Source organism: Bos javanicus, chromosome 5 (genome assembly GCF_032452875.1).
Source record: "Bos javanicus breed banteng chromosome 5, ARS-OSU_banteng_1.0, whole genome shotgun sequence".
Lineage (NCBI taxonomy): Eukaryota > Metazoa > Chordata > Mammalia > Artiodactyla > Bovidae > Bos > Bos javanicus.
The window spans coordinates 16,559,013-16,567,448 of NC_083872.1; the positions used below are offsets into that span (position 1 = coordinate 16,559,013).

Here is an 8,436-nt window from a genome sequence, read left to right on the forward strand (position 1 = left end):
AGTCAGAAATTAATCAGTGGAAATTGCCATATATATAATATAGACAAGACAAATAATAAGATCGTCCAAAAAAGTGCAGAAAAAAATATTTCAAATGCAGCACTCATTCATGATAAAGCCTTTTATTTATTTTTTTAATTTTATTTTATTTTTAAACTTTACATAATTGTATTAGTTTTGCCAAATATCAAACCCTAGGAAGACAGCAGAACTCTCTCCATCTCATCAAAAATATATGTGCTGCTGGGAAAGACGGCAGCATAAGAAGGGGGTGACAGAGGAAGAGATGGTTGGATGGCATCATGGACTCAATGAACATGAGTTTGAGTAAACTCCAGGAGATAGTGAAAGACAGGAAAGCCTGGCATGCTGCAGTCCACGGGGTTGCAAAGAGTTGGACCCGACTTGATGACCAAACAACAAGAAAGAGAGTAGAACTCTCAATTCCATTAAGAATATATGTGAAAACTAAAATCATATTTTTAGTGTTTCTCTTCTACCATTTAGAATATTACTAAAAAATTTGTTTTCATAATTTCTGCTTAATGTTGTAATGGAAGTCCTAGCTAAATTGGACAAAGAAATAAAAATACAAAAGTTGGCATAAAAAACTTAATATCAGATAATATGCCTGTGTTTACAGAGAAGCCTCCAGAATCTACTTAGGGTAATTATTTGGAGTAATAAGTAAATTTAGCAAGCTCACAGGATACAGATTGGTATAAAAAATGATTGCATATATTTCTATATACTAGCAATGAGAAATAAACTTTTTAAAATGTTTCCATTAATGATAGTATCAACATATATGAAGTAGAAATAAATCTAACAAATATGTGTAGGATCTCTCTTATGAAAAGTAGGAACTGCTTCAGAGAGAAATAAAATAAGACCTAAATAAAGGGAGAGCTATGTTATCTTTATAAATGAGAACACTTAATATTTTTAAGATGTCAGATTTTCTGATTTGTTAGCTTTAATACAATTTCAGTCAAAATATCAAGGGAATATTAACTAATTCTAAGATGAAATGGAAAAGAATCTGGAATACTCATAATAATCTTGAAAATGAAAACATTTGGTAGAGTTATACTAACATTTCAAAACTTGCTGTTAATCTGCAGTATGTCCATAGCATAGTTTAAGAATTTAATAATACACAAAAAGATCAATAGAACAATAAAAATCTCAGTTATTTTCAATTAATTTTGGAACAAGGCCTGAGCTAACTCAATGGGGAAGAAAAGTATTTATGAAATGATGCTGGAATTAACTGGATATTTGTATTTAAAAATTATTGTTGATCTCTACTTTCTCAATACAAAAGTTATTTAGCTGGTTCATAGGACTAAACATAAAGCTAGCAGTAAAAAAATTTTAGGAGAAAATATGGAGAATAACTTTGTGATCTTGAAATATGCCAAGATTCTTAAATAGTTAAAAAATAACAAAAAATAAAGATTGCATTTACTTTCCTACTGCAAATGCTTTCAGAAAATGATACTGTAAATTTGTATTGAGGCAACATAGAATCATGGAAAGATCATGGCCTTGAAATAAGGATTACCTAGTTGAACTAATTTGGTAAATACTGAGTTAAACACCAACAAATTTATTAATGCAAGAATTTGTCATAGTTTTAGTAGGCTATTGTGATTTTTCATTTCTAAAACAGGTACTTGATACAATATTTGCCAAGTTTATTTGAAATTATCAATCACAAAAAAGAAAATAATCACAAAATTCCTATTTATATCTTGCATTGTATGTGCTATAAAGAATGCATTTAGGGAAGTAATCAGTTACAAGTATCTTGGTTTTTTAATCATCAAGGTCTAATTGAACACTTTGACTTTTGAACAAATGAATATATTTATAAAACAGAAAGTAGAGTCACAGATATAGAAAATATACTTACAGTTACTAAGGCATAAGGGTGGGAGGGATAAATTGGGAGATTGGGATTGACTGACATATATACACTAAAACTGATAACTAATAAGGACCTACTGTAGACCACAGGGAACTCAACTTAATACTCTTTAATGGCCTATATGGGAAAAGAATCTTAAAAAAGAATGGTTATATGTATATGTATAACTGATTCACTTGCCATATGCCTGAAACCAACACAATATTGTAAATCAACTATACTCCAATAAAAAGTAAAACAAATAAACAAACATCAGTTAGAGTGTAAAAAGACATTTGGTTTCTCTTTTCTTATTAATATTTTACAAGTTATCATTCTTATGAGTTTTCCCCCAAGTGTTTCTCTGAAAGATATGCCCTTCATTTGTTTGTTGTTTAGTCACTAAGTTTTCTTTGACTCTTCCGTGACTTCATGGGCCACAGCCTGCCAACTCCTCTGTCCACAGGATTTCCCAGGCAAGAATACTGGAGTAGGTTGCCGTTTCCTTCTCCAGGGTATCTTCCTGACCCAAGGATTGAACCTGCATCTCTGGCATTGCAGGCAGATTCTTTACTGCTGAGCAATCAGGGAAGCCTTTCATTACTGCTGTTTTATTTCATGTTTCCTTGCTTTATGAGTTTATTGAGTATTTGTTAAAGTCATTAGTAATTTCTATACATGACACTGACTTCTCCTCTAATGTATTTTGTCAAATAAAGCCAGATTAAGTGGTGCACATTTATCTATTCAGACATGCAGACAGACAAACCCCCCTGTGTGTGTTAAGGCATACATGTAAATATGTGCATGTATACAAATGTACAGCACAAACAAAAGGGAGATCTTATATTACCTAATGCCAAATTCTTCTGTGTAAACTATCATCCAAAATAATCACATTCTTATTTTTTATATGCTTCTAAGATAATAAGAGATTGAACATGATCCAAGGACATAACTATATGCCAACAAAATCCTTATCTCTTAAACTAATGTTTAATCTTCCACAATCTTGTCCTAATCTACTTTCAGATATAACTTCGATCCATAACATCTATCAAACAACTTAATATATCCCTTACATTTAGTTGATATACCTGGTGAAATGAGCAACTAATTCTTACAAAACACCTTCTATGTGCCTCTTCTTATGCTATTCCCTGTGCCAAGAATTCCTTCAGCTTTCTTCAAAGATTAGTGTCAAATCAACCTCTGCAATACGCTGGTGTTATTTCCCTCAGCTGAAAATGAACTCTAATTCTGCCGAATGTTATTAACATTTTCAACTTCTGTTCTACAATATTTTTAAAAGTATAAATGGAATTTTCTGACTATAAATATTGATTTTATGAGGTGAGAGTTAACCATTTACAATAATAAATCTCCTAGACCTCTGCACAGTTTCACACATAGACGATTCTCAATAAGTGCTTGTAAAATAAATGGGTGTTTCTAAAAATCATAGATATTTTTGCTTCTCTTTAAACTATTTTAAAAATAGCCACAGAAAAATTTGTAATTATTCTAAGACAATATTAGCTATGGATTCCATGGCATTAATATCTAATAGGTTTTTGTAGGCTTCAGTTGTGTTGTGTGGAAGGTACTGTGTCAAGCTTGCCAACTTCTCTATTTGTATAGGATATGAATTTGAAGTTATTTTGTTAAATAAACCAGTAATTATATAACTTTTTTACTATGTATATAATATATACATTATATTTCTTATATTCTTATTTATGGAATTATTTTGTTTTATGATATGACTTTATTCACTCAACAAATTTTATTGACTGTTTATTATATCAAGGCACGATCCTAGACACTTGAAATTATACTTAGTTTTGTAGAAGAGATACAAACAAGTATATAATATTCTTTTGCTCTCAATATATATAGCATATTATCTATATAATTCATATTTATAAAATATAGGGGAAATACTTAAATATTATGGCAAATGTTATGAGATCAAAGAAGTCTATAAGAGATTAAGACTAGATTAGACTATTAGAAAATATTTTTTTGAAGAGATACATTAAAGTTGTGTAAGCAGAGTCTGAAATATGGGGAATTACCACATGAAGAATAGACAAAAAGTATGGCTATTATTGAGAAGATAAGAAATAACAAATGTTGGAGAGTATGTAGGAAACAGGAATCTTCATACACTGTAGATAGGACTATCAAATAGTGAAGTCATGGAAAATAGTTATGGAGATTCCTCAAAATATTAAGAATAGAACTATAATATGATGCAGCTATTCCACTTCTGGGCAACAAGGAAATACTAATTCAAAAAGATATACATACCCCTATGCTCACTGCACCATTATTTAAAATAGTCAAGATGTGGAAACAACATAAGTGTCCATAAATAAAACAATAGATAAAGAAGCTGTGGTATATTTATGCAATAGAATACTACTCAGCCATAAAAAGAATGAAATCCTTCCACTTGCCACAACATGGATGAACCTTAAAGGAATAATGCTAAGTGAAATAACTCAGACAAAAAAATACAAATATCTTGTGATTTCACTTATAAGTCAAATCTAAAAAAAATAAATAAACACATAGATACAGAGATAAGATTAGTAATTATCTAAGGGGAAGGAATTTGAGAGTAGGCAAAATAAGCAAATCAGGCTCAACGAGTGGAGTAGGATTATAATTAGACTTCTGGTGGTGATTTCTCTGTTGTGTATAGAGATGTTAAATTATAATTCTGTGCACCTGAAATATATCATTAAAAAATTAATAACAAAAACAGGACAGAGGAAAAACTGATGATAGATACAGAAAAATGTCTAAAATTACCATTATAATCTAAGCAGCAAAATGCTTGTTAGATCCTTTAAATGTCTCTAACAAAATGGTTCATTTTAATTACTCTCAAAGTAATGTGAATTTAGTCTGTACTTTAAAAGATTTTTCTTAAAAGAAATTAAGAAAATATCTCATAGAGAGGCATATAATAGATTTTAATAAACATATGGGAAATTTAAAGTTTACACATTGTTTTATTGTCTATAGACAAAATAGAATGGGGAGAAGGGAGCAGAAACATGCATAATCATGTGTACTTTGTTTATAGTATAATAGCATTTTTTTCCTTAATTTCATGAACTACTTTTCTTTCTTTTCCGCTCCCCCAAAGTGCTTAGTAGACTATTTTGAAATCTTAAAATAATATTCTTTTTTTTTTCTCTAATTTTATTTTATTTTAAACTTTACATAATTGTATTAGTTTTGCCAAATATCAAATGAATCCGCCACAGGTATACATGTGTTCCCCATCCCGAACCCTCCTCCTCCTCCCTCCCCATACCATCCTCTGGGCCGTCCCAGTGCACCAGCCCCAAGCATCTAGCATCATGCATCGAACCTGACTGCAACTCGTTTCCTACATGATATTTTACATGTTTCATTGCCATTCTCCCAAATCTTCCCACCCTCTCCCTCTCCCACAGAGTCCATAAGACTGTTCTATACATCAGTGTCTCTTTGCTGTCTCGTACACCGGGTTATTGTTACCATCTTTCTAAATTCCATATATATGCGTTAGTATACTGTATTTATGGTACATATACACAATGGAGTATTACTCAGCCATTAAAAAGAATACATTTGAATCAGTTCTGATGAGGTGGATGAAACTGGAGCCTATTATACAGAGTGAAGTAAGCCAGAAGGAAAAAATAATATTCTTAAATATATTTATTTAACACTCCTGTTTATTAGGAGGCCTTACAAGATTTTAAGATCACAGCTGAATTTGAGGACTGTGAAGTTTGAAGAATATTTTATTTGAATATTATGAATTATGCATAAATGACCTATTGGTTCCTACAGTAATAGCCTAATTATGCTTTAACTCATTAATAAGAAAATTCCAGTTTTATTATTAAATGTTCCACATGTTTACAACTAGGACAAAATCAAAAGACTTATACCATAAAAAGGTAGCATAAAGTCATCATGTTCATTCAGTTGTAAGAGCTTTCATTTTGCTACTTCATGAAATGATCAAGCTTTTTGTTCTTTTTTTTTGAACTGTGATACAGAAGAAACAATTTTAAATTAAAAAAATAAAACCTCTCAATTTATATTGCCAATTTACACACTGTTAAGACTGTTGCCATGCATGCTAAAAACACTTTAGAAAGATTTCACAGTTTGCTCTCATTTGACTACTTCTTTGTCATTTATTGACTTAATTTTACACAAAATGGAGCACAGTTAAAAACCCAAGGGAAGATATTAGGCTTTAGTTTTATGTACCCCATCATGGAAATAATGAAACAAAGAATGGGGTTTTTTGGTTTTGTTCTTGAAACACTATCTCTCTCATTTTCCAAGTTATGCCATTTTCTTTCAAAATATATAGAGTAATAAGGTAGAATTGCCACAGTAGAAAACAATATTTTAAATGGGAAAACTCTTTGTTTCCTAAAGTCTTTCTTTCATGAGACCTGTTGCAAATCAACTGTGCATTTTTTTTTTAACTATACAGTTATGCAGTTAAGTACACATCCCTGTGTTTCAATAAATAAAGGAGCCACAGAAATACACTCATCAAGAGTAAGGCTATTATAGGGAAACATACCTGTACTCAATTATCAGAATAAATGACTGTGCTAACAGCAGAAAGGTTGATTAATTTTTTGTTACAAACACTTGCATATTAATAGATAAATTTTTGTCAATCTCTTTGATGTTGAAATTTTGCAAGAGATCATCTTACATATGTTCACACTACCAGCCTTCTAACAGATAAAAATTCAGTAGTGAGAGGTTATATGAATCAAGCATGCACCATCCCATAGCACAGGTCTGACGACCCCTGAATGTGACCTGCTCCCGGAGGAAACCAATTTAATGCTTCATCGCACACAGAGCGGTATGTATGAATCACAAAACCTCCAGATAAATTAGTGACAGGTACATCTGAATAGGATTCCTTCTAAGTCGCTTATCTGCAGCCAGGCAAGCTTGTTTCACGCTCACTTTCAAAGATAAAGCCACATGGCATGTTTCCTTGGCAGATTCTCACAAAGCAAACAGCCCCCATCGTCCATTATTGGCGGAAAGATTCCCTTATTATTTCAGGTACTGTACGCTGTGACAGCAAATGGGGCAAAGTGAAAACTACCTGCCAGCTGAGAAATTCATCAGCTGATACCAGGCCTTAGGTCTTCCCTAACTTTCATAAGCTCTGTGCCTCTCCTCTTTACTTTTATTTTTGACAGTTCTGATACCCTAGAGTTGTAGCCATGGCAAAGTGCAAGAAAAAACAGCCGGTTATCAAAGACGACTTATCAGAAGCCAACAGGAGAAGAGATGCCAACAGTTAGTCAGTAACTCAAAGATCTGTGGCCGAACAAGGAAGAAAGATGCACCTATCTTTTTTATCTTGAAACAACTCCTTATTCCATTTGAAAAAACTCAGAGAAAATCTGAGACACTAAATATATACTCTAAGTACTTAGGGATAATAATCATAGAGATGATGAAAAAATAATTTATGCATAAAATAGCATGGGAAATGTTTATTTGTAATGGAATATATTTATATATTTTATCAGCCATAAATAAATTGGACTATTAAAACTATATAAAGCTATATGCTTTAAATTAAATATCAATGAAAGCACAAATATATTATCTTATTCAAAGTTAAGTATCTACTGATTACTAGAATTCCTTAAATTGATATGAAGACATATCAGTTCTTACTTTCTATACCTCTTATAGTCCAGACTTAACACTTGAATCAAGACTCTCATTATATATCTTCATAAGTGCCATGTCTTATTACAAGGGCAGCAATATAGCATAGAATTCAATAGTATAAATCAGCAGGACTCACGTTTTAGGTTCTGTCGATGGTCCTTCTCATGCAAAATCAGGGTTGTGCTTTCTGGGTGAGTCTGTGTTAAACCAAAATAACAAAAATCTTAGTTTCCCATGCACTGCCACTTAGAATGCATGCAAATAAACCCCCAGTTAGTCAAGGAGAAAAAAATTTCATTAAAGCTACTGATTTGTAAATTTGGTCCTTTCAAATGTAGATAATGTTCACCCCTCCCTTCCCCCCATACCTTAGTAAAATTTCTGCCCAATGAACTCATTACTGTAGAAACTCAACTATGGGTATGGTCAGTTAATGAAATTCAAGTCTGAGATTAACCTCTATAAACATGCACATGGTTGGGCTTCTGGAATTGGGAGAGAAAAGGGTGATGCTGGAAAGGAAAAAAAATAAACAACAACATATGATTTAAAGAATGTACAATATGAGTTTGAGCAGGTTCTGGGAGTTGGTGATGGACAGGGAAGTCCAGCATGCTGCAGTTCATGGGGTCCCAAAGAGTCGGCCATGACTGAGCTATTGAACTAAACTGAGCAATATGATATATATAGCTAAATTAAATTAACTGCTATCCTATACTTCAAATGATTCATAAAATTCTTAATGTCCAAAAAATGAAAGCAAAACTACTTTGAAAACATAACCAATA

General features: G+C 31.9%; 1 protein-coding gene across 1 annotated transcript in view; it reads right to left on the reverse strand.

The window, feature by feature from the left end:
* MGAT4C (MGAT4 family member C) overlaps positions 1-7,841 on the reverse strand; it is a 419,059-nt gene extending 411,218 nt beyond the window's left edge. The window contains exon 1 of the mRNA XM_061415672.1: positions 7,785-7,841. The gene's annotated coding sequence lies outside the window, so the exon portion shown is untranslated. The remainder of the gene's footprint in view (positions 1-7,784) is intronic.
* Positions 7,842-8,436: the final 595 nt, after the last annotated feature.